The following is a 27,792-nucleotide window of genomic DNA, read 5'->3' as shown; positions in this document are numbered from 1 at the left end:
CTGCAGGATTTACTGAAGGCTCCAGATCTCCCTCTCCATCTCTCTCTGGCTGACCAACTGTCTTTGATGCGGTTATGGATGAGACAGGAGTTAGGAATTCGGCTGAGACAGGAACTTCCTGAGTACCTACGGGAGACAGAGAAATAGACAGAATGGGCAATTAGACTGATGTAGTGAGGGTTACACATGGAGGATGGCACTGAGTCTCACAGAGACATGGAAAATCCCAGTCTCCATCCATGGCCTGTGCTGCTGCGTCTCTCTGGAGTGGAGAATGCTGTTGTCTCAGGATCTGGAGTAACTGCAAGAATGAGAGACACTGACAGAGGCAGAAATTACACCCACACAGTGGGGGATACCACATGGAGAGAGACTGAGTGATATCAGCAGAGAGCAGGAAGGTATCAGCATCACCCAATGGTCATGGTGAAAGGGGTTTGACTGATGCTACACTGGGATCAGTACTCACTGACGAGTGAGCTATGAGTGGGACAGCTGATGGCCTCGTGCTATTCTCACCCGACTGTTCATCCAGAAGTTATTGCCGGTGTCCAGTATACCCATCTAACTGCCTCATATCCTTTCAGGAAGGAAATTTGTAATAGGCAGCGGGTCTGGCCTACATATGATGCAGACCCAGAGCTATGGGGTTGACTCTCAATTGCCCCCAAACAGATCCAGGAAGCCACTCAGCTCAAGGGCAGCTCGGGGTGGGAAATACACACTGGCCAGTAGGAGACAGCATTATCTCACGAGAGAATTAGAAACAACCCTGCTGGGAGCAGTGTCCTGGACAGTCACGGTTTACGTACAGGGCTGTATACTGACAGAGAGGATGCAGAGAGTTCAGGTGAAAGGAGCTTTCCAAATCCAAACAGAAAATGGCGATATAGCTGAAGACAGGCAGAAAGGAACAGGAAGACGCAGAGTTTAACTGAAACTGTACATCAGTGAATTGGACTGTGACAAGAAATTGTGGAAAGAATCAATCGTAATGTTCTTTTTTTGGAATGGACAAAGTCTCTGCAATAAGGTGCCTGGACTGTGGCACAGAGATAAATGAGATTTAGTGGTGACAGGGTGAACAAAAGGTGGAACACGTATATTCTACTGTACACCTCCTTGAGGGGGTCTCAGGGAGTGCAGGATGGGTAGCCCTGACAGTACTGGGTAATAAAGGCATCACAGAGAAAGTATTTGGCCTCAGATGATGAAGCTGTATCAGCCTGAACGCAGATTCTGGGTAACACGTGACAAAACCACAAGCAGGAGAACAGTTTTGATGCTGCCGAACAGCATTTCATTGCTCAACACTGTTACACATTCCAATGAATTCCTGTGTAATGCAAAGGCACTGCAATAATTTTGGGAGAGTTCAGTCTTTGTATAATCTGGGACAGTCACATCGGCAAAAGTGATGTTCTCCGAACTCATCTTTGTTTGTGACAGTGTTTTTTTAAATAACACATTGTGTAAATGGCCAGGGACGTGACTGTCTCAGATCGACCGTTGGGTGATGACGCTGAGTGAAGGAGGAATGTCACACTGAGATATCCTCTGGGAAATTGTAGTGTAGTGGAATTCTGTGAGATGATGCATTGTTAAAGTGACCATAAAGCACATCCTACAATCACAACCAAAGCAATTGACATGTGCTGAGGGGAGAACTGACCAAGGTAAAGAGGGGAAACAGTGAAGTGTATGGCTGGTAATGGATAGTGGTAAACATTTACAGTCATAGAGATGTACAGCACAGAAACAGAGCCTTTACGTTCCAACTCATCCACACCACCCACATATCCTAACATAATCTCGTCACATCTGCCAGTACTTGGCTCAAATCCCCCTCAACCCTTCCTGTTCGTATACCCATCCAGATGCCTTTTAAATGCAGTAATTGTACCAGACTCCACCACTTCCTCTAGCAGGTCATTCCATACACGCAACACCCTCTACATCAAAACGTTGTCCCTTACATTCCTTTTATATCTTTCCTCTCTCACCCGAAGCCCTCCAGTTCTGGACTACCCCACCCCAGGGAAAGAGACCATGTCTGTTAATCCTAACTATGCCTCTCATGGTTTTATAAGCCTCCTTATTGGTTCCCCCTTAGCCTCAGACATTCCAGGGAAAACAGGCCCAACTCATTTAACCTCTCCCTGTAACTCAATTCCTCCAATCCAGGCAGCATCTTTGTAAATCTTTTCTGAACCCTTTCAATTTACACAATATCCTTTCGATAGGGAGGAGACAACAATTGCACGCAATATTCCAAAAGTGGCTTATCCCATGTCCTGTACAGCCAGACAATGACCACCTCACTCCTCTACTCAATGCTCTGATCAGTAAACACAAGAACACCAAACACCTTCTTCACTATCCTATCGAGCCACAATTCTGCTTTCAAGGAATAATGAACCTGCAATCTCAGGTCTCTTTATTCAGAAACACTCCTTGGGACCTTAACATTAAGTGTATTAGTCCCGCGAAGCGTTGATTTTCCAAAATTCAGCACATCCCATTTGTCTAAATTAAACTCCATCTGCCACTCTTCAGCCCATTGGCCCAACTGATCTCGTTCCCGTTGTAATGTGAAGGAACATATTTTACTGAAAATGTGTTGCTGGTTAAAGCACAGCAGGTTAGGCAACATCCAAGGATCAGGAAATTCGACGTTTCGGGCATAAGCCCTTCATCAGGAAAATATTTTACTGTCCACGATACCTCCAAATTTGGTGTCATCTGCAAACTTACTAACTATATCTGCTATGTTCACATCCAAATCATTTATATCATTAATGGATAGTAGTGGATGCCGCACAGATCCTTGTGGCACACCACTGCTCACAAGCCTCCAGTCTGAAATGCAACTCTCCACCACCACCCTCTGTCTTCTCCCTTAAAGCCAGTTTTGTATCCAAATGGCTGGTTTTCCCTGTTTTCCATGAGATCTATCCTTGCTAACCAAGCTCCCGTGTGCAAACATTTCGTCTACCTTACTGAAGTCCATATCACTCACATCCACCGGTCTGCCCTCATCAATCTTTTTGTTCTTTCTTCAAAATCACTCAATATCTTGAGACATGATTACCCACACACAAAGAAATGCTGATTATCCCCAATTAGACAGTGCATTTCTAAACACGTAACAGCTGTCCCTCATGTATCCGACCTTCAACGTGCCCACGATTGACGTCAGGTCAACCAGTCTGTAGTTCCCTGGCTTGTCCTTACCACCCTTCTTAAATAGTGGCACCACCTTTGCCAACCTCCAGTCTTCCGCCACCTCACCTGTGACTATCGATGATACAAATATCTCAGCAAGAGGCCCAGCAATCACTTCTCTAGCTTCCCACAGAGTTCTCAGGTACACCTGATCAGGTCCTGGGATTTATTCACCTTTAACCTTTTCAAGACATCCAGCACCTCCTCCTCTGTAATATCGACATTTTGCAAGGAGACATCATCTATTTCCCAATGCAGTTTCCCAAACCATCATCCTGTTCTATATCTTCCATGTCCTTTTCTACAGGAACTACTTGTTCAGTATCTCCCACATCACCTGCAGCTCCACGTGCAGACTGTCTTGGTCTTTGAGGGGCCCTATTCACGCCCCAGTGAACATTTTGTCCTTTTTGCATTTGTAAAAGCACTCGGGATTCTCCCTAAACCTATTTGCCAAAGCAATCTCATGTCCACTTTTTGCCCTCAGCATTTCCCTCAGTCCCTGCACAACAAAAAAATCTCCCCCTCCCTAACTAATATCTACTCAACACTGCAATCTCCCCCTCCCTGACTGATATCTACTCAACACTGCAATCTCCCCCTCCCTGACTGATACCTACCCAACACTACAATCTCCCTCTCCCTGACTGATACCTCCCCAACACTGCAATCACCCCCTCCCTGACTGATCCCTACCCAACACTGCAATCTTCCCCTCCCTGACTGATCCCTACCCAACACTACAATCTCCCCTTCCCTGACTGATCCCTACCCACAACCACAATCACCCACTCCCTGACTGATCCCTACCCAACACTGCAATCTCCCCCTCCCTGACTGATACTTACCAAAAACTGCAATATCCCCCTCCCTGACTGATCCCTACCCAACACTGTACTCACCCCCTCCCTGACTGATCCCTACCAAACACTGCAATCTCCCCCTCCCTGACTGATCCCTACACAACACTGGACTCACCCCCTCCCTGACTGATCCCTAACCAACAGTGCAATCACCCCCTCCCTGACTGATACCTACCCAACACTGTAACCTCCCCGCTGACTGTTCCCTACCCAACACTGCAATCTTCCCCTCCCTGAATGATCCCTCCCCAACACTGCACTCAGCCCCTCCCTGAATGATCCCTACGCAACAATACAGTCTCCCCATCGCTGACTGATCCCGACGCAACACTACAGTCTCCCCCACCCTGAATGATCCTCCCCAACACTGCATCCTCCCCCTCCCTGACTGACCCCTACGCAACACTGCACGCACCCCCTCCCTGACTGATCCCTACACATCACTGTAACCTCCCCCTCCCTGACTGATCCCTACACAACACTGCAATCTCCCCCTCCCTGACTGATCCCTACCCAACACTACAATCTCCTCCTCCCTGACTGATCCCTACCCAACACTGCACTCACCCCCTCCCTGACTGATCCCTAACTAACACTGCAGTCTCCCCCTCCCTGACTAATCCCTAACTAACACTGCACTCACCCCCTCCCTGACTGATCCCTACACAACACTGCAATCTGCCCCTCTCTGACTGATCCCTACCCAAATCTGCAATCTCCCCCTCCCTTACTGATCCTCCCCAACACTGTAACCTCCCCCTCCCTGACTGATCCCGACCCAACACTTCAATCTCCCCCTCCCTGACTGATCACTACACAACACTACAATCTCCCCCTCCCTGACTGATACCTACCCAACACTGCAATCTCCCCCTTCCTGACTGATACCTACACAACACTGTAACCTCCCCCCTGACTGATCCCTACCCAACACTGCAATCTCCCCCTCCCTGACTGATACCTACCCAACACTGCAATCTCCCCCTCCCTGACTGATCCCTACGCAACCCTGAACTCACCCCCTCCGTGACTGATCCCTACCCAACGCTGCAACCTCCCCCTCCCTGACTGATCCCTACCCAACACTGCAATCTCCCCTCCCTGACTGATACCTAACCAACACTGCAATCTCCCACTCTCTGACTGATCCCTACCCAACACTGCACTCACCCCTCCCTGACTGATCCCTACCCAACACTACAATCACCCACTCCCTGACTGATCCCTACCCAACACTGCAATCTCCCCCTCCCTGACTGACACCTAACCAACACTGCAATCACCCCCTCCCTGACTGATACTTACCAAAAACTGCAAAATCCCCCCTCCCTGACTGATACCTACCCAACACTGCACTCACCCCCTCCCTAACTGATCCCTACACAACACTGGAATCACCCCCTCCCTGACTGATCCTTACCCAACACTGTAACCTCCCCCTCCCTGACTGATCCCTACCCAACACTGCAATCTTCCCCTCCCTGACTGATCCCTACCCAACACTGCTATCTCCCAATCCCTGACTGATACCTACCCAACACTGCAATCACCCTCCCTGACTGATCCCAACCCAACACTACAATCTCCCTTCCTTGACTGATCCCTACCCAACACTGCACTCAGGCCCTCCCTGAGTGATCCCTACGCAACACTGCAGTCTCCCCCTCGCTGACTGATCCCGACGCAACACTACAGTCTCCCCCACCCTGAATGATACTCCCCAACACTGTATCCTCACCCTCCCTGACTGACCTCTACGCAACACTGCATTCACCCCCTCCCTGACTGATCCCTATACATCACTGTAACCTCCCCCTCCCTGTTTGATCCCTACACAACACTGCAATCTCCCCCGCCCTGACTGATCACTACGCATAATTGTAACCTCCCCCCTGACTGATCCTTACCCAACACTGCAATCACCCGCAACCTGACTGATCCCTACCCAACACTGCAATCTCCCCCTCCCTGACTGATCCCTAACCAACACTGCACTCACCCCCTCCCTGACTGATCCCTATCTAACACTGCAGTCTCCCCAACCCTGACTAATCCCTAACTAACACTGCACTCACCCCCTCCCTGACTGATCCCTAACTAACACTGCAGTCACCCCCTCACCTGACTGATCCCTACTCAACACTGCAATCTGCCCCTCTCTGACTGATCCCTACCCAAAACTGCAATCTCCCCCTCCCTTACTGATCCTCCCCAACACGGCAATCTTCCCCTCTCTGACTGATCCCTACCCAACACTGCAATCTCCCCCCCCCTCGACTGATACCTACCCAACACTCTAACCTCCCCCTCCCTGATGGATACCTACCCAACACTGCAATCTCCCCCTTCCTGACTGATACCTACACAACACTGTAACCTCCCCCCGACTGATACTTACCAAAAACTGCAATATCCCCCTCCCTGACTGATCCCTCACAAACACTGCAATCACCCCCTAACTGACTGATAACTCCCCAACACTGCAATCTCCCCCTCCCTGACTGATCCCTACCCAACACTGCAATCTCCCCCTCCCTGACTGATCCCTACCCCACACTGTGTCCTCCCCCTCTCTGACTGATCCCTACCCAACACTGCAATCTCACCCTCCCTGACTGATCCTTACCCAACACTGTAATCACCCCCTCCCTGACTGATCCCTAACTAATACTGCAATCTCCCCCTCCCTGACTGATACCTGCCCAACACTGCAATCTCCCCCTCCCTGACTGATCCCTCCCCAACACTGCAATCTCCCCCTCCCTGACTGATACCTACCCAACACTGCAATCTCCCCCTCCCTGACTGATCCTCCCCAACACTGTAACCTCCCGCTCCCAGACTGATCCCTAACTAACACTGCAATCTCCCCCTCCCTGACTGGTCCCTATCCAACACTGCAATCTCCCCCTCCCTGACCGATACCTACCCAACACTGCAATCTCCCCCTCCCTGACTGATCCCGACGCAACACTGAACTCACCCCCTCCCTGACTGATCCCTACCCAACACTGCAATCTCCCCCTCCCTGACTGATCCCTCCCCAACACTGCTATCTCCCCCTCCCTGACTGAGACCTAACCAACACTGCAAACTCCCCCTCCCTGACTGATCCCTACACAACACTGCACTCACCCCCTCCCTGTTTATTACCTACCCAACACTGCAATCACCCCCTCCCTGACTGATACCTACCCAACACTGCAATCTCCCCCTCCCTGACTGATCCCTACCCAACACTACAATCCCCCCTCCCTGACTGATCCCTACCCAACACTGCAATCTGCCCCTCACTGACTGGTACTTACCAAAAACTGCAATCTCCCCCTCCCTGACCGATTCCTACCCAACACTGCACTCACCCCCTCCCTGACTGATACTTACCAAAAACTGCAATATCCCCCTCCCTGACTGATCCCTCACAAACACTGCAATCACCCCCTCCCTGACTGATAACTCCCCAACACTGCAATCTCCCCCTCCCTGACTGATCCCTACCCAACACTGCAATCTCCCCCTCCCTGACTGATCCCTACCCCACACTGTGTCCTCCCCCTCTCTGACTGATCCCTACCCAACACTGCAATCTCACCCTCCCTGACTGATCCTTACCCAACACTGTAATCACCCCCTCCCTGATTGATCCCTAACTAATACTGCAGTCTCCCCCTCCCTGACTGATCCCTAACTAATACTGCAGTCTTCTCCTCCCTGACTGATCCCTACCCAACACTGTAATCTCCCCCTCCCTGACTGATCCCTACCCAACACTGTAATCTCACCCTCCCAGACTGATCTCTACACAACACTGCACTCCCCCCTCCCTGACTGATCCTCCCCAACATTGCGCTCACCCCCGTCCTGACTGATCCCTACCCAACAGTACCCCCCTCCCTGACTAATCCTCACCCAACACTGCAATCTACCCCTCCCTGAATGATCCCTGCACAACAATAAATCACCCACTCCCTGACTAATCTCCATCCAACTCTTCAATCTGCCTCTCCTTAGCTAGTCCCCCACCCTGGCTCATGTCTTTCCAACACTCTCCCTCCCTGACTGTTCCCCACCCAACAAAGCAATCTACGCCTCCCTGACCCATCTCTCCCAGATCAGGTCAGTGAGATGGAAATATGAATATTTAAGCCTATCCTTTGTGTATTTGACTGTGACAACATTGAGAGAGCACGATGTGCTGTCAATCTCCAAACGGTTAGATGGAGACACTTCGAGGAAGCTTTCTTCCAGATCTAAGTCCTTTCTCAAACTAATCTGTGATATTTACTTGAGAACCGTTTCAGTGAAATTCACTTTGAACCCTTTCTGTGCCTTGCTTCAGTTAACTGGGCGCACTGATAATCTGGGCCGTACTGTTCCTGGGAATTTTGATGGGAGCCAGTTTAAATGGAGATTGCTGGGTCCCATTCATTCACATGGAAGAGATAAAGTGTCACAAGTGCACATTGAGATGCTGGTGGTGTTGTCCAGTTACTTCCATAAACAAGGGAAACAACCCAACCAGAGTGTTTGGAGTTGAGGAGACAATGGCGGAGCACTTTGGAAACAGTGGCCATAATTCTATTAATATTGTAATCATTGTGGAGTAAAACAACATGTTCCCCAGGTGCTAGATCTACATTGGGGCACAGCACATTCTGACGGAATTAGACAGCAGATTGCAGGGGTTGGTTTGAGAAGTTTGTTTGCAGGCAAAGGGACCTCTTGCACGTGGAAGTTCTTTAACTGTGGGATAGCTCCAGTTCAAGATCTGTCCGTTCCTGTGAGTGTGAAGAGTAAGGTTGGCAGGAAGAAGGAACCCTGGATGACAACAGACATTGAGGCTTTAAACAGAAAAATAGCAAGCATGGCTCAGGTACAGGCAGCTGGGGTCAAGGGAATCCCTGGGGATACAAGAGTTTACTGAAGAAGGGAATCAGGACGGCAGATGACTTTAGCAGAGAAGATTTGGGTGAATCCAAAGAGATTCTTGAAGTATATTAATGGGAAAAGAATAACTAGGGAGAGACTCGGACCCTTCAAGGACCAAAGCGGCCATGTATGTGCAGAATCGCAGGAGTTATTTCACCTCTGTGTTGACCTTGGGGAAGGACACAAAGGCTTGGGAACTTGGGGCAGTTAGTGATGATCTCTTGTGAACAATCCATACCACAGGAGAGGATGCGTTGAATGCATTAGAATGTATGAAGATGGATAAATCTCCTGGTCCGAACCAAATATATCCAACAACACTGCAAGAGGTGAGGGAAGAAATTGTGGGGTCCCTGGCTGATCTTTTTGCATCACCGTTAGGCACGGGTGAGGTCCCGGAAGATTGGAGGGAAGCAACAATTGCGCCCTTATTCGAGAAGGGCTGCAAAGAAAAACCTGGGAAATACAAATCAGTAAGGCGAACATCCATGGTAAGTTAGTTACTTGAGAAGATTCTGAGATATTAGATATATATGCATTTGGAAATATAGCTTTTGATTGGGAGTAGTCAGCATAGCCTTGTGCGTGGGAGACCATGCCTCACAAATTTGTTAGCGTTCTTTGATGCAGTGATCAGGAAGGTTGACGAGGGGAGGTCAGTACATGTAGACTCTGCAGATTTCAGGAAGGCCTTTGATAAGGTTCCACATGGTACCTTGCTCTGGAAGGTTAGATCACATGGAATCCAGGGGATGTTGGCAAACTGGGTACACAATAGGCTTGATGGGAGGAAGCAGAGGGTAACAGTCTGACTGAAGGCCTGTGACTAGTGGTGGGTCTCAGCGGTCATAGAATCATAGAATCCCTCCTCTGTGGAAACAGGCCCTTCGGCCCAACAAGTCCACTGGCCCTCTGAAGGGGGGCCCTGACTAATGGAACGTACTTACACATCCATGAACAATATAGGCAATGTAGCATGGCCAATTTACCTAACCTGCACATCTTTTGGTTGTGGGAGTAAACCGGAGCACCCAGAGGAACCCACGCAGACACAGGGAGAACATACAAACTCAGTTGGTGTGGCATGGTGGCTCAGTGGTTGGCACTGCTGCCTCACAGCGCCAGGGACTTGGGTTCGACCCCAGCCTCGGGTGACAGTCTGTGTGGCGTTTGCACATTCTCACGGTGTCGGTGTGGGTTTCCTCTGGGTGCTCCGGTTTCCTCCCACAATCTAAAAATGCGGAGGTCAGATGAATTGGTCGTGCTAAATTGTCTGTGGTGCTAGGTGCATTCGTCAAGGATAAACATTGGGTAGGGAGAATGGCTCTGGGTGGATTACTCTTCGGCAGCTCGGTGTGGACTTGTTGGGCCAAATGGCCTGTTTCCACACTGTAGGCCTCCTTCCAGAATGGGATAGTGTGTGCCTTTGGAATTCTACCTCCCCAGGGACCTAACGACAAGCCCCACACTGATATATCTACACCCGCCCACGGATGGGGACTGCTACTGCCTTGCTCCCAGCTAACTGCACTTTTGCCCCCAGCCCTGACCCCCAGCCGAACTCAGATTCCATGAATCCTGTGGTTATCCAGTGTCAGACAGCTGATGGTCTCACTCAGCACACAACCGCCATTCCAGCCACCCAGCTGGGGGGCAGCACCAAAAAGTCTTCTCTGTCTGATCCTGTCTCAAACTCAGATACATTTTTGGATGAGACAGACCGACAGTCTGTCATACACGGACTGGATGTTGACAAACAAACTAAATTAATCACCATGTGACTTTGTCCACCAGGCCATTCAGCCCTCCGTGAGGGACAACAGTGAGGGCAACGAAGTGATGAAATGAAGGCAACGGTCCTCACTGCTCGAGAAAAGTCCCATCCCGGGTTAGTGACAAACAGCGTCAATATTTGTTCCAGGAGAAGACCCACACCAACGTCTCTCACTGTCAGGGACAGCAGCTCACCCAGGGCTGGGTTAGTAACAGCTGTAAGGACACTCTCGGTGGGACACCTGGGCTTGGGACGAAGGATTCCACTTATCCGAAGTGACAAAGTTAGGATGGAGATCTTTGAAGTCGAAAGTATTGGAATTATATTAAAAAAGGTATTTGGATGGGTTATCATGATTCCATCCCACATGCTGTGGAGATAGAGGGAACATTGACAGGGACAACCCTTACGTCAATGTGAAGGAACACGTCACACCACGGCATTCCCACCGCCTGTCATTAACGAATTCGGCTCCTCTCACATCGGTTGTGCTCCTAACTGCACTCACCTTGATATATCTCGGGATACCGGTGGTTAGGGTTACAGGCTGCAACACATGGGTACGATCATGCTGAATAATACCTGGATACACCCCCAGGAGCTGGAACTCCACGGGTAATCACCTTCATTTCATTCATTTGCAGCGTTTGAGTGTTGCTGGCTGGGCCCAGTATTGACTGCCTGTACGTCGCTGCTCGGGAGCTGGTTTGGGTGGTGAGGTGCCTCCTTGAACTATTGCAGGTGATGGACCCACAATGTCCTTAGGGAGGGAATTCCAGGAGTTTGAGCCAGCAGGCCTCATTCCCTTGCATTTATTTTGCTCACTGGATGTTGGCTGTGCATCCCAATTCTGTATAGATTCTCAGAACTGAATATGTTTTGTAGAAACAGTTAGGAGTGCCACACTTACTCAGTGATGAGCACTGTTACCTCACAGCGCCAGAGACCTGGGCTTGATTCCACTCTTGAGCAACTGTCTGTGTGAAGTTTGTACATTCTCCCTGCATCTGCATCGGTTTTCTCCCACTGTTCAATGGTGTACATTTTTGACAGATTGCCCAGAGTGTCGAGGGATTTTTAGATTAGATTACTTACAGTGTGGAAACAGGCCCTTCGGCCCAACCAGTCCGCACCGACCCGCCGAAGCGCAACCCACCCATACCCCTACATTTACCCCTGACCTAACACTACGGGCAATTTAGCATGGCCAATTCACCTGACCTGCACATCTTTGGACTGTGGGAGGAAACCGGAGCACCCGGAGGAAACCCACACAGACACGGGGAGAACGTGCAAACTCCACACAGTCTGTCGCCTGAGTCGGGAATTGAACCTGGGTCTCAGGCGCTGTGAGGCAGCAGTGCTAACCATTGTGCCACCGTGCCGCCCAAACAGATTAAGGACACACAAGGAAGAGTCAGACACCCTAGATGGGACTTGAACCCACAACCCCTGGCTTAGGAGGCCAGTGCCTTTTCCATTAGGCCACTGGAGCTGCACCTGGATATTCAGGTTAGCTGGAATAGCCATGGGAAATGCAGGGTTTCAGGGATATCATCAGGGGATGGATCTGAGTTAGATTCTCTTCAGAGGGTCATTGTGGACTCGATGGGCTGAAGGGCCTGTTTCTGCTCTGTAGGGATTCGATGATATCACTTATCAGCCATATGACAATGGGTTTGACCAATATACAAAACGGCTTTCGCTCAAACACCAGGCTACTCTGACAACAAATATAACCAGCTTTTAAAATGAGGTTTGTAATTCATTGTATAAGCTTCTTTCCATTCAAAAGACTGGGTGGGGGAGGGGGAATGGGTGAAATGTTGCAGCCTCCTTACTAAAACACAGATAGACAGCCAAGAGATGCTGGGTATATTGGACAAGTTATACACCCAACTCACAAAAGCCAGACAGCAGCCAGATGGTTATCCCATCAGCATAATGTCAAAGGCAACAGTTCCCCTGGGCAGACATAGCCCTAACAACGTCTCCACCAAACCAAGGAGGGCCCAGACAGGAAGGCACCGGGGCCTGCTACACAAAGAAACTAACAATAACAAGCCATCCAAATGATTGGCAATGCTTCAAACTATTAACGGATTCTCCGAGTTGGCCAGAACGATGGAAAGTTCTGGGAAACCATCCAGAAATGAACAAAACCAGGGATCACCTGCAGACTGATCTCTTGAATTTTCTGGAGGCTTTCTGAGGTGACCAACATGGCAAGGGACAGAGACCGGCTGACCATCCAGAGAGAGAGGGAGAGAGAGAGGGAGAGAAACAAGCTGAAGCAAACCCCAGGAGCATGGGAGAGAGGGAGTGTGAAAACCCATTGAGAGAGAGATAGCTCTAACCAACTGGAATACTGAGTGTCCCCCCTTTCAGTCCGTCCATGCTTCAACGCCTGGTTGTCTCAGTCTGATTTCCCCTTCTCTCTTTGTTCTTCTCTCTCCCTGTCTGTCTCTTTCTCTCAATCTGCCTTTCTCTCACACCCTCCCTCTCACTGTCTGTCTCTGCCCCATCTTTCTCTCATCCCCCTTCTCCATCCCCACTCTCTCTACCTGTCTCTCTCTTTTTCTCACCCTCCCTTTCTCTTTTTCTTTATTTCAGACCTGAAATAATTTTGAACCGCCTAAAAACATTTGCCCCTCATTTTCACTGTCCTCCCAAATTTATCCCCTTCCCCAAATACCTTCCCTCCCAAATACCTACCTCACCAAATGTGCCCCCCTCAAACATTTCACTGCCCCCAACACTGCTGTGAGCCCCACTCCCTGGGGCAGAGATAAATGGGTGGAAAAGTGTGGAGCTGGAAAAGCCCAGCAGGTCAGGCCTGACCCATCGACTCTCCACACTTTGTAACTCTGACTCTCCAACAGCTGCAGTCCTCAATTTCTCACACCGGTAAATGAGTCTGGGTTGACTGACTAACCTGTGACTGTTTTAATGAACAGCAAGATCCCAGTCCCAGAATTGCAGAACTGAAAATGTGTTGCTGGTTAAAGCACAGCAGGTTAGGCAGCATCCAAGGAACAGGAAATTCGACGTTTCGGGCCAGAGCCCTTCATCAGGAATGATGAAGGGCTCTGATGAAGGGCTCTGGCCTGAAAGGTCAAATTTCCTGTTCCTTGGATGCTGCCTAACCCGCTGTGCTTTAGCCAGCATCACATTTTCAGCTCTGAGCTCCAGCATCTGCAGACCTCACTTTTTATCAGAATTACAGAAGGCTTGTATCACAGATGGAGTCCTTTCTGCCCATTCCCCCCACCTCCCCCGCGAAATGATCCTGGTCCTGTTCAGGATCCTCAGGATTGGCCCCTGAATGGCCTCATTGACTATCCTTCGTGTGGAGACCTCTTCTCCACCCTGTCTCAGACTTTGCATCACGTGCTATCCCTCCCTCTACCTCTCTCTGACAACAGCCCCTCCTTTCTTCACCAACCCCAAAACCCCACCAAACACTCCCCCTGTCTCTGGCTGGCCCACTCTCTCCGTGTCCCCACCCTCCATCTTCCCATGCAGACTCACAGCCCCTGGGCTGGAGGACACAGTGTCGAGACCAACTCACCTTTTGACTGACTGCTGTAATGAACAGCAAGATCGCACTCTAAACCCATCGCCAGTCGTACACACTGTCCTTCTCCCTCCATATATGTCCTTCTCACTCTCTCTCTCTCTATCTCCCTGTCTTCTCACTCTATCCTTTTCTCACTCTACCTCCTTGACTCTTCCTGCTGATCTCTACCTCTCCACTTTCTCCATCTCCACTCTCTCCATGTCTCTCTCTCTTTTTGTCACTCTCCCTTTCTCTTTCTCTTTTTCTCTATTTCAGACGCACTCAGAGTGGTACTTCATGTTCCTCCCCTACTGTGGGGGTAAAACCTGAGAGAGACCAGGCACTAAGGGAAAGTCTTCCCAATGCCCCTTCCCCCAGTCACTGGGACAGAGCAGAGGGGTCCAGGGAGAAAGAGGGAGAGAAACTACAGGAGAGAAAGAAAGATGGACGGGCAGACAGTGAGAGGGAGGGAGAGAACAAGAGAAAGACAGGCAGGCAGTGGGTGGGGGGAGGGTAGGGGAGAGGAAGTGTGAAGAACTGAGAGAGAGCAGAAGAGAGAAAGACAGAGAGAGAGAGAGGGATAGAAACCCCAGGAAGAGAAATACAATGTCAGACAGATACAAGGTAAAAATGGGGAGAGAAAGACAGGGAGAGACGTTCAGGCAGACAGCAAGACAGAAATCCCAGGGAGAGAGAGAGGACTGAGAGAGAGAGGAGTTGCAACAGCAGAGAGATAGAGCTGAGAGAGTGGGGTGGTGGTGGGGGCTGATGTGATGTGGCTAGAGTGATGTACAGACAGGAATAGCAAGATCCCACAGAGCTGAGAGACAGATGCAGAGAGAGATGAGCAAGGTGTTAGTTTTGTGAAAGACTGAATGATTAAGCATTCCTGAAAAATCTAGTGAGGTGACAAAGGGGGAAGGGAATCTACTGGGAAATGGAAACAGGACAGAGATGTGAAGGATGTTGAGAGATAGGGATTGAAGGAAAGATGTGGGAAAGAGATCTGGGAACACAGAAATAGACATGAGAGCTGCAGAGAGAGAGAGGGAAGCAGTGAAATCTGTGGGATCAGATCCCTCTCTAGCATTTTGCTCCTTTTTCTCTCCCCGTTCCCACAGACAGCCTGAATCCCACAATTTGTGTGTGTGTGTATGTGTATGTGTATGTGTATGTGTATGTGTGTGTGTGTGTGTGTGTGTTTGTGTGATTGCGCGCGGGTGTGCGCGCGCGCTCTGATGATTCCTCATGGCAGAATTCTCTGTCTCTGTACTGTCCGGGTTTCAGCTCCCAAATCAAATGGTGAATCGTACATTGAATAGCAGAGCAGGCTCGTAGGGCTGAATGGTCTCCTCCTGTTCCTATTTCGGATGGTCTTATGTTCCTAGCGCTATCTCCCAGCTCTTGGCCCCCTCACTGGAGGTTATGACTATACAAGGGCCTGATCTGTAGAGTGCTGCACTCTTCTGTGAGTCTCGGAGGGAACCAGCCTGGTTTGGATTGGAGTTGCAGCCTCTCAGTGAGAAGTGAAATCTCCTCGAGGTTCCCCTCAGTCTCTCACTATAAAGGTGGAGCAGGCCAATCCCGGGGAAGCAAACAGCAGGCCAGGATCCTCCAGATCCATTTCAGAAGGCCACATGGGAGGGGCTTGTTTCCTTCATCAACTTCCCGTGCTCTCCCTTCTGGGTTTAGGGTGGGGGCCGAATGGCCTTGCTCCTGGCTCCTATTGAGGTGCAGGCTGGCAATGATTGGGTTATACAGGGCCTGCCCCTGGAGTGAGGTCAGTTAGCTCAGTTGGCTGGGCGGTTAGCTTACCACACTAGCTAGAGTTACTGTGAAGGACTCTCCTTCCCTCCCCCCCCCCCTCAGCTGGGATATGGTGACCCTCTGAATAAAACACCACCAGACACCGCTCTGTAATGAGGAGCTGTCCCATGGTCTGGTAAGACTACGGTGACATTACATTGGTTTGTACCTGGAGCACTGTGTGCAGGACTAGTCACTGCATTGCCAGAGGGATGTTAGTGTGTGGGGAAGGTTTACTGGATAAATCCCCACTGGAATGAACAGCACTCTCTTTCCCCCAGTTAAGTCACCTCTTGCAGCCTTTGTGCCTTTTGGAGACACACGGACCAATTCACCTGAAACAGCAGCTGGGTTTTATATTCATGGGCACCTGATAAGATTGGCTAGTTTACACACACACACACACACACACACACACTCACACACACACACACACACACACACACTCACACACACACACACACTCACACACACACATACACACAGGCACACTCTCTCACACACACACTCTCTCTCACACAGACACACACACTCACACACACATACACTCTGTCTCTCACACACTCACAGACACTCTCTCTCACACGCACACATACTCTCTGTCTCTCACACACAGACATTCTCTCTCACACACATACACACAGACAGACTCACAGATACACGATCCCTCAAACAAACACACACACTCTCACACGCACACACACTGACACACACTCGCTCACACACTCAGACGCTCTCTGTCACACACACACATAAATGCACAGTTAATCTCTCTCATACACACATACACACGCAGACACACGCTCCCTCAAACACATATAGACACACTCTCTCTCACACACACATGGACACACTCTCTCTCTCACACACACACATAAAAACACAGTTACACTCTCTCTCACACATACGTACACACGTAGACACACGCTCCCTCAAATACACGTAGACACACTCTCTCGGACACACACATTCGCTCTCTCACACATATACACTGACACACAATCTCTCTCACACACAGACGCTCTCTCATACACACACATAAACACACAGTTACACTCTCTCTCACACACACATACACACGCAGACACATGCTCCCTCAAATACACATAGACACACTCTCTCTCACACACACTGGCACACACACTCTCCCACACACAGACACACTCACTCTCTCACACACATGCACACACACTCTCTCACACACATACGCACTCTTTCTCACACAAGATACACTCTCATACACACACATAGACACACAGACACATACACACATAGACACACAGACACATAGACACACAGACACATTCTCTCTCACATACACAGACACACTCTCACACACACATACACACAGATACACTCTCCCTCACACACATAAACACTCTCTCATACACACTCTCACTCACACACATGCACACAGAGACACACACACCCTCAAAAACACACACAGCCACACACTCTCACATGAACATGCACTTTCTCTCTCACGCAAACATATACAGACACACAGAAATACACATGCTTCCACTCTTTCACACACACAACCACGGGCAATCTCTCTCTCTCTCTCTCTCTCTCTGTTTCTCTGTCATACACACAGCTGTAAAGGCATGGTTGAGGTATTGATAAAGAAATGATTTCTCTGAGGACTTAACCCTGATCTCACATGGTGACTGCTCCACGGAGACAGACAGCAGCTAGAGAGACTTGTTGGATCTTGCCCCACCTCTTGCATCGACAGCATTAGTCTGTTTGGGTGCCTGCATTTCTTAAAAGTCTCCAAGCAACAAGTAACAATAGATTGATGAACGTTTTCCTCCAAACCATGTTTCAGACACATCCTGCTGTTATTTTTCACTGATTGTTTAAAATGATCTGAATCTTCTGAAATGGGGAGTGGCTTCCATTTCAAGTTACAACACCAGAGTGCCTCGGGGACCCTGAGGAAATGATCAGGGAATTGCATCTGTTCCTTTCTATCCTCGGCACTCTGTACCGCCAGATAGTGTTCCCTCAGTACCTCAGATAGTTCTCCCTCAATACCTCTGAAAGTGCTCCCTCAATACCTCAGACAGTGCTCCCTCAGTACTTCAGATAGTGGTCCCTCTATACCTCTGAAATTGCTCCCTCAGTACCTCAGAAAGTGCTCCCTCATTACCTCAGAAAGTGCTCCCTCCATGTCTAAGAAAGTTCTCCCTCAATATCTCAGAGAGTGCTCCATCAATATCTAAGTAAGTGCTCCCTCAATACCTCAGAAATTGCTCCCTCAATACCTCAGACAGTGCTCCCTCAATATCTCAAATAGTTTTCCCTCAATACCTCAGATAATGCTCCCTCAATACCTCAGAACGTGCTTCCTCAATACCCACGTAGTTCTCCCTCAAAACCTCACATAGTGCTCCCTCAATACCTCAGACAGTTTTCCCTCAATACCTCAGATAATACTCCCTCAATACCTCAGAACATGCTTCCTCAATACCCACGTAGTTCTCCCTCAAAACCTCACATAGTGCTCCCTCAATACCTCAGACAGTGCTCCCTCAATACCACAGATAGTGCTCCCTCAATACCTCAGAAAGTGCTCCCTCAATACCTTGCTTAGTTCTCCCTCAGTACCTCAGGATGTGCTCCCTCAATACCTGAGATAGTTCTCCCTTAATAACTCAGATATTACACCCTTAATACCTCAGACAGTGGTCACTCAATATCTCTGAAAGTCCTCCCTCAATACCTCAGATATTTCTCCCTCAATACCTCTTAAAGTGCTCCCTCAATAACTCAGAAAGTGCTCCCTCAGTACCTCAGACAGTGCTCCCTCAGTACCTCAGAAAGTGCTCCCTCAGTACCTCAGACAGTGCTCCCTCAGTACCTCAGAAAGTACCCCCTCAATATCTAAGAAAGCACCACTTTGTTGTGTTTAACCCCCAAAGCCCCTCAGACAGTAGCTCCACAAAACATTCACATCTTCAACACTTCAGGGCTCAGCCCAGCTCCCCACTCAGACTGTGTTCAAACCACTTCAGACGGTAAGGACCCACATCCACCCCTGTTCAAGATTGGAGCTCAGATCACCGGAACATGACTTGTCTCTCCGGATTAATTTTAGAATTCCTACAGTGTAGAAGCAAGCCATTCCGTCCATTGGCCCCACTCTGACTGTCTGAACAGCATCCCACCCAGACTCACATCTTCTACTCGATCCCGGGAATGCTACATTTCCCATGGCATCTTTGGACTGTGGGAGGAAAGTGGATCACCCGGTATAAACCTGCACAGATACAGAGAGAATGTGTAAACTCCATACAAACTGTCACCGGGAGTTAGAATCAAACCACTGAGGCACCGTGCGGTCCTCTCTCCCTGGATGTCATCTCATCTAACCTTTTACTAAGTAGTCTCCCATGTGAAAACGTCTCATCTGTCTCCTTGGTCATCCCTTCAAAAGCTCCATCAAGTTGGACACATCTATTCCACAAACAAAGCCAAGCTGACCATCCCTAATCAATTCTTGCTTTTCCAAATGTATGTAAGTTGTCTCTCAGAATGCCCTCCAACAGCTGACCCACCACTGCCATCAGGCTCACAGCTCCATAGTACAATGGCTGTTCCTTGCAGCCTTACTTCAATAATGGCCCATCATTAACCACCCTCCAGTCTTCAGGCACCTCACCCGTTGTCACTGATCAGTCCATCTGACAAGGCCATCTCCATCCTTCTGTAACCTAAGGCTATCCTCCTCAGTATTTATCACCCAACCAATCTTCATATCATTCATGAGCCCAATGATTAACCCTCCACCATTCAAACCTACATCTTTTCTATCAGCCACATCAGCAAGACCCCAATAGTGAGACATGAACGGACAGAGATTTCTCATTGGGCCATCACTGTCTCCTTCCTGCCACTCAGCATTCTGCGACAAATTCTTTGGATCTGGAGTTTATATATTCATCCATCAGATTCCGGTATGGATCCTGATAAAAGCCTCACTGACCTCCAAGCAGGTGACAGGAAAGTATTGCCCTTATTTACACACCTGGTCACCTCCTTAAACAGTGCAATCCCATTGGTCAGACCTGACCTCCCCTTAACAGAACCATTCTGACTGTTCTCCATGAACTCCAGTCTCTTTAAATGCTGATTAATTCTATCTCCCAAAATTGCTTCCAACAGACGTCCCACCCACGATATTAGCCTGACCGGCCTGGAGCTGCCTGGTATATCCCATGCTCCTTCTTGAATAACAGTACCACATGGTCAGTCTGCCGTCACCCCTCCTGTGGCCAGAGAGGATTTGAAAATGTTTGCTCGTGTACCTGTCACTTCCTCCATCACCTCATTCGGTAAACTGAGATACATTTCCACCGTCTTTGGAGATTTATTGAGTTGTAAGAAGGCCAGACCACTCAGAACCATCTCTCTCTCTATATATATGTTTACTCATTTAATTGTGTCACAGAGCATCTCCACGATTTATTATCAGCCCTGTCCCAGTGAGCACTGACAAAATGCATCCATTCACTACACCCTCTGGGTCCATGCACAGACTCTCACTGTCTTCCACAACCTACTCTTTCTCTCATTATCAATTCACCCATAATGTCACTGTAAGGAACTTTCAGGTTTTTATTTCCACTCTTAGCCCTCATCTCTCCCAGACAATTAGCCTGCGATACGGTTTGGAGGAGTGTGGGATGTCATTCTGGAAGTGGATGAGCATTGGGAAGCTCAGAAATAAGAAACACACGACTGTGCTGAGTGTGGGGCAATGGGATCCATTTGGGATGAGCAGACGGAAGCTGAGGAATAAACCTCAGCCCTGCAGCATGAAAATATCCCTTTGAGCTGGCAGGTCAGTCCCGTGAAACGAACCCTCCAACCCTGGGAAAAGAGGATGTAACCTCTTCAAGTTCAAAAACTAAATGAAGACGGTCTGTTTGAACACAGTCTCTGGAATCTGGACACGGGAATCATTGCTGAGCAGGGTCTGTAGGACGCAGAAGCAGCAATGTACTGAACAATTCCAGATATTCCTCGTAGACCACAAGACATGGGAGCAGAAATTAGGCCATTCAGCCCATCTGACAGTGTGGCACTCACTCAGTACTGACTCTCTTACAATGCAGGTATCCCCCAGCCTGATGCGCTGACAGTGCAGCACTCCCTCAGTACTGACCCACTGACAGTGCAGCACTCCCTCAGTACTGACCCTCTGACTGTGCTGCACTCCGTCCACACTGACCCTCTGACAGTGCTGCACTCCCTCCACACTGACCCTCTGACAATGCTGCACTCCCTCCACACTGACCCTCTGACAATGCTGCACTCCCTCCACAGTGACCCTCTGACAATGGTGCAATCCCTCCATATTGACCCACTGACAGTGCAGCTCTCCCTCAGAACTGACTCTGACAGTGCAGCTCTCCTTCCGTACTGTCCCTCTGACAGTGCAGCACTCCCTCAGTACTGAACTTTGGATAGTGCATGCTCCCTCAGTGTTGACCCTCCGACAGTGCAGCACTACCTCATTGTTGACCCTCCGACAGTGCAGCACTCCCTCAGTACTGACCCTCCGACAGTGCAGCACTCCCTCAGTACTAACCCTCCGACAGTGCAGCACTCCCTCAGTACTGACCCTCCGACAGTGCAGCACTCCCTCAGTACTGACCCTCCGACAGTGCAGCACTCCCTCAGTACTGACCCTCTTTTTTCTATTTCATGTAGTGTTGTGGAAATTTAGAGTCATAGGGTTTGCAGATTCTGAGGAAGTATGAGCGAGACACACTGTCCAAGCCCTGTCTGAAACTCTCTGTAATAGACTATTCAGAGGCACAGAATCACAGAGGTGCACAGCTTGGAAACAGTCCTTCCTGTCCAACGCGACCATACCAACCAGATATTCTCATCTCATTTCATTCCATTTGCTAGCACTTGGCTGATATCCCTCTAAACCCTTCCTATTCACATACTCATCCTGATGGCTTTCAAATGTCACAATTGTACCAGCCCCCATCACTTCCTCTGGCAGCTACCTGCATGCCCTTGAATAAGTGCTCAAACATTCATACTGTCGATACAAACTCCAATAAACACCAACCTACAAAAGGGTATCATTGTCATTTTCAACCCATCCTTTGCTTCATCGTTATGCTGATTGCAGCACAGGTACAGAAACAGTCTTAGTGACCATCCACCGTCACCCTGTAATAAACTTATTTTCAAATGGGGCTTGCATGTGATTCCCACCCCCTCTAATAGTTACCTGGAAGGTGGGGGTGAGCTGTACTCTCCTTACTGCAGTCCTTGGGTGTCCCACAGTGATGTCAGGGAGGGAGCTCCAGGATTTTGACCTGAACCATGTAAAGAGCTCTCTTACTGGAGTGTCCTTTTTAAAGTTGGGAAGTTAGTATAGACCAGGAGGACCCGAGAGCTGCTGTCCTGTCAGAGAGAGAGGCCTGGTGGGTCACACACCTCAGGGGAGGGGCGAGGTTGAGAAGCTGGGGCCTTCATGGTAATGTCAGACATGATAGAGATTGAGCCAACAGTGTTGGCATCACGAACCAGTTAGCTGAGGTAACTGACTCCCCTTTGTAGCAGAGGGGTTCAATCCCTTGAACAGAGCAAGCTGGAGAATTCAACACTAAAACCAATCTGTACGGATGCACTGGAGACCTGAAACATCAATACAGAGATTGCTGAAGAAGCTAAGCATGTCCGGCAGCATCTCTGATGGGAGAGGGAGAAAGCGACAGAGACAGAGTTCACCTTTCAATCCAGTGATTTCTGCGGGAAAGCTCCTTCAGAACAGGCCGTTTTGAGGAAGGGTCCCTTGAAATGTGAATTGTTCCTCTCTCTCCTCACCGTTGTTACTGAATATCCCCAGCCATCTGTTTGCTTGAGAATTTGATCTGACCTGATCCAAGCGTCACTGAGTCATTCAGTCTGTGCTCAATGCCCTGAGGCTGCTTCTGCTGAAAGTTGACAAACAGGTTTAAAGCTTTATAAGGTGTTGTATTCGGAGGGCGGGCTACATGGGAGAACAGATACAGAACACAGGCACTTCACAAAGATCCTTATCAATGTAACTTTGTGATGTTAATTCAGAAGGAACAGCTCAGAGCTAACATTTCAGTTAATCAGCCAAGGGGAGTGTATATGTCATGGCAAAGACATGTTGTAAAAAATGTACAGAAGGAACTTTAGTGACTGTGTTTGTACGGAGAGTTTTTTTGTGAATAAAGTGTCTTTTTGAATTTGATATAAATATTTTTTCGAGGGGGATCAAGCATATTGAGCTTGTGGAGGCATTGCCCTTATCTATAATCTTTCTTAAATAAACACTAGACAAGTTAGATACTCCCCGGGTATACACATCAAACGGTCATCAATGTGGAGGAGATGGTGGGATTGTCAGGGGGGCTCAGTGTTGCCTCACCCCACCCGGGTTCGATTCCAGCCTCGGGCGACTGTCTGTGTGGAGTTGGCACATTCTCCCCGTGTCACTGTCCAAAGATGTGCAGGCTAGGTGGATTAGCCCGAGGAATGAAGGGTTCCTGGGATGGGGCGGGGGGTAGGGGGATGCGGTGGTGGGGGGAGTAGGATGCTCTGACGAGGGTCAGTGTGAACCTGATGGGCCGAATGATCAATCCAGAGACTCAAATAATGTTCTGGGCCGTGCGGGGAGGCTGTGGGTCATCGCAGTGAGAACAGGTTTGGGAATGATCAAGGTCCAAGGGGGTAACAGGTTTACTTTCTGAGATGTTGAGGGTATGATGTTTTCTCGAGGTGATCTGGGGATAAACTTACTGAGGGGATGGTTTCTAAGGTATTGAGGGAGCACTATCTGTCAGTACAGGGTGCAGATGGTCGCAAGGTACAGATACACTTCATAGATCATAGAACATAGAACAGTACAGCACAGAACAGGCCCTTCAGTCCACGATGTTGTGCTGAGCATTGATCCTCATGTAAGGTAAACCTAATGTACGGACCCTCAAATGTCTGTGACCATATACAGATCCAGCAGTCTCTTAAATGTTCCCAACTTCGCTTCCACAACTGCTGCTGGCAACGCATTCCATGCTCGCAGAACTCTCTGTGTAAAGAACCCACCTCTGACATCCCCTCTATACTTTCCTCCAACCAGCTTAAAACTATGACCCTTCGTGTTAGCCATTTCTGCACTGTGATATAGTCTCTGGCTATCGACTCTATCTATGCCTCTCATTATCTTGTATAACTCAATTAGGTCCCCTCACTATCTTCTTTTTTCCAATGAAAAATGTCCGACATCAGTCAACCTCTCTTCGTTAGATAAGCCACCTATTCCAGGCAGCATCCTGGTAAACCTCCTCTGAACCCTCTCCAAAGCATCCACATCTTTCCGATAATAGCGTGACCAGAACGGGACGCAGTATTCCAAGTGCGTTCGAACCAAAGTTTTATAGAGCTGCAACAATATCTCACGGCTCTTAAACTCAATCCCCCTGTTAATGAAAGCCAAAACACGAAATGCTTTCTTCACAACCCTGCCCACCTGGGTGGCCATTTTAAGGGATCTATGTACCTGCACACCAAGATCTCTCTGTTCCTTCGCACTGCCTTAATCCTGTACTCAGCTTTCAAATTCGACTTTCCAAAATGCATCACCTCACATTTATCCAGGTTGAACTCCATCTGCCACCTCTCAGCCCATCTCTGCATCCTGTCAATGTCCCGCTGCAGCCTACAACAGCCCTCTACACTGTCAACGACACCTCCAACCTTTGTGTTGTCTGCAAACTTGCTGACCCATCCTTCAATCCCCTCATCCAAGTCATTAATCAAAGTAAAAAATGAGTAGAGGCCCAAGGACAGAGCCCACCACTCACCACTGACTTCCAGGCAGAATACTTTCCTTCCACTACCACTCGCCGTCTTCTGTCGACCGGCTAATTCTGTATCCAGACAGTTACATTTCCCTGTATCCCATTCCTCCTGACCTTCTGAATGAGCCTACCATGGGGAACCTTATCAAATGCCTTATTGAAGTCCAGATACACAGCATCCACCGCTCGACCCTCATCAACTTGTCTAGTAACATCCTCAAAGAACTCAATAAGATTTGTGAGGCATGACCTGCCCCTCACAAAGCCGTGCTGACTGCATTTAATCAAACCACGCTCTTCCAGAGGGTCATATATCCTATCCCTCAGAATCCTTTCTAACACCTTGCAGACGACAGACGTGAGACTGACTGGTCTGTAATTGCTGGGGATTTCCCTATTTCCTTTGTTGAAGAGAGGAATTACATTTGCCTCCCTCCAGTCCTCAGGTACGACTCCAGTGGAGAGCGAGGATGCAAAGATCTTCGCAAGCGGCGAAGCCGTCACATTTCTCTCTTCCTAAAGCAGCCGAGGACAAATCTGGTCTGGCCCTGGAGACTTGTCAATCTTAACATTCGTCAAAAATTTCAGCACATCAGCTTCCTCAATCTCTATCTGATCCAGCATGCTTACCTGCTCCTCAATGGTTTCATTCACTACAAGGTCCTTTTCTTTAGTAAAGACAGAAGCAAAAAACCCATTTAGGGCTCCCCGTACCCCCTCAGACTCTACACACAAGTTCCCTATGCTATCCCTGATCGGTTCTCCTCCTTATTTGATCATTCTCTTATTCCTCACATACGTGTAAAATGCCTTTGGATTCTCCCTAATCCTTCCTGCCAAGCCTTTCTCGTGCTCCCTCCTGGCTCTCCTCAGACCATTTTTGAGCTCCTTCCCCGCCTGCCTGTAATCCTCTAGAGCTGAGCAAGACCTTAGCTTCCTCCACCTTACGTAAGTGGCCTTCTTTATTTTGATGAGAAGCTCCTCCGCTCTCGTCATCCAAGGTTCCTTTATCTTACCCCTTCTTGCCTATCTCAGAGGAACATATTTATGCATCAGTCGCAACAACTGTTCCTTAAACCGTCTCCACATGTCTATAGTGCCCTTTCTATGGAACAATTGCTCCCAGTCCATGCTTCCTAACCCACGTCTGATAGTATCATAGTATTCTTTTCCCCAATTAAATACCCTCCCATTGTACATGCTTCTCTCCTTCTCCATAGCTATGTACAATGCGAGGCAGTTGTGGTCACTATCACCAAAATGCTCTCCCACCACAAGATCTGACACCTGCCTAGGCTCATTGCCGAGCACCAAATCCCCTCTCCCCTCGTCGGCCCACCAATGGCCTCTCCCCGCGTCGGCCGCTTTAATGTACTGAGTTAGGAAACCCTCCTGAACACACCTTACAAAAACAGCTCCTTCCAAACCATCTGCTCGAAGGAGGTTCCAATCAATATTGGGAAAGTTAAAGTCACCCATTACAACAACCCTACTCCATTCACACTTTTCCAAAATCTGCCGATCTATGCTTTCCTCAGTCTCCCTGCTGCTGTTTGGGGGGGGCCCAATGAGGTAACTGCTCCCTTACCGTTCCTAATTTCCACCCATACTGACTCAGTAGGCAGCCCCTCCTCGACAATAGTAACTTCTGTAGCTGTGATACCCTCTCTGATTTCCTTTCTGAAATCCCTGTATGTGGTGTCCCTCAAGGGTTGGCCAGCACGGTGGCTCAGTGGTGAGCACTGCTGCCTCACAGCACCAGGGACCAAGGTTCGATTCCAGCCACGGGCAACTGTCTGTGTGGAGTTTGCACATCCTCCCTGTGTCTGCGTGGGTTTCCTCCGGGTGCTCCGGTTTCTTCCCACAGACCAAAGATGTGCAGGTTAGGTGAAATGGCCATGCTAAATTGCCTGTCATGTTAGGTGCATTAATCAGGGGTAAATGTAGGGGAATGTGTCTGGGTGGGTTCCTCTTCGGAGGGTCAGTGTGGACATGTTGGGCTGAAGGGACTGTTTCCACACTGTAGGGAATCTAAGGATCTCTCCTTGGCCCCTCCTTTTTCTCACCTACACACTGCCAGGAGGTGATATCGTCCAAAAGCACCGTGTTAGGTTTCACATGTACACTGACAATGCCCAGCTCTCCCTCCCCATCATCCCTCTCCATTATTCCACTGTTATTCAGTTATCAAACTGCTGACCACATTCCCACTACTCGATTGGCTGCATTTTCTCCAATGAAACATTGTAATGGTTAAACCCGTTGCCTTCAGATGCTATTAGAAATTACTTTCCCTTACTGCTGAGCCCCTCCCTCTCGCTGGGTGCAGTCTGAGGTAGAACTACACTCTTTACAACATTGCTGTTATATCTGTAACCCCAAGGTGACCTTCTGATCAGATTCTACACAATAACAAACACCAGGAATTCCAATCTTTAAAATGTTGCTTGTCTCCACCTCACCCCAGTCCCATTGCTACTGAAACCCCTTACCCGTGTCGGTGTTGCCTTAAACTTGATGAATCTGAAACAGAGCCCTTGATTCCTTGACTGACCCAGAATCCGCTAGCTTTCTGTGTTTCCTGCACAATGACCCCCCTGGTCCCTTTGTGGTGCAGCTTTTTACAGTTCCCACCATGTAAATAGCACTCTGTTCTCTTACTATCCCCTCCAAAATGACCAACTTCCCATTTTCCCAAATTATACTCCATCTGGCAACTTGTTGCCCCCTTCTCCTGTGCATCTCTCACACTTACCAATCCTCTTAGAACTT

At 49.0% G+C, this 27,792-nt stretch overlaps 1 long non-coding RNA gene across 1 annotated transcript; it reads right to left on the bottom strand.

The window, feature by feature from the left end:
- Positions 1-27,792, bottom strand: LOC132813508 (uncharacterized). The gene is made up of 3 exons (XR_009644095.1): positions 27,776-27,792; positions 22,919-23,124; positions 1-126 (listed from the first exon to the last, which is right to left on the bottom strand). It is a non-coding gene; the product is annotated as an uncharacterized LOC132813508 (long non-coding RNA).

This window comes from Hemiscyllium ocellatum, unplaced genomic scaffold, assembly GCF_020745735.1.
Source record: "Hemiscyllium ocellatum isolate sHemOce1 unplaced genomic scaffold, sHemOce1.pat.X.cur. scaffold_3744_pat_ctg1, whole genome shotgun sequence".
Lineage (NCBI taxonomy): Eukaryota > Metazoa > Chordata > Chondrichthyes > Orectolobiformes > Hemiscylliidae > Hemiscyllium > Hemiscyllium ocellatum.
The sequence above is the reverse complement of the archived record's forward strand: the minus strand, read 5'-3'. Positions and strand labels throughout refer to the sequence as shown.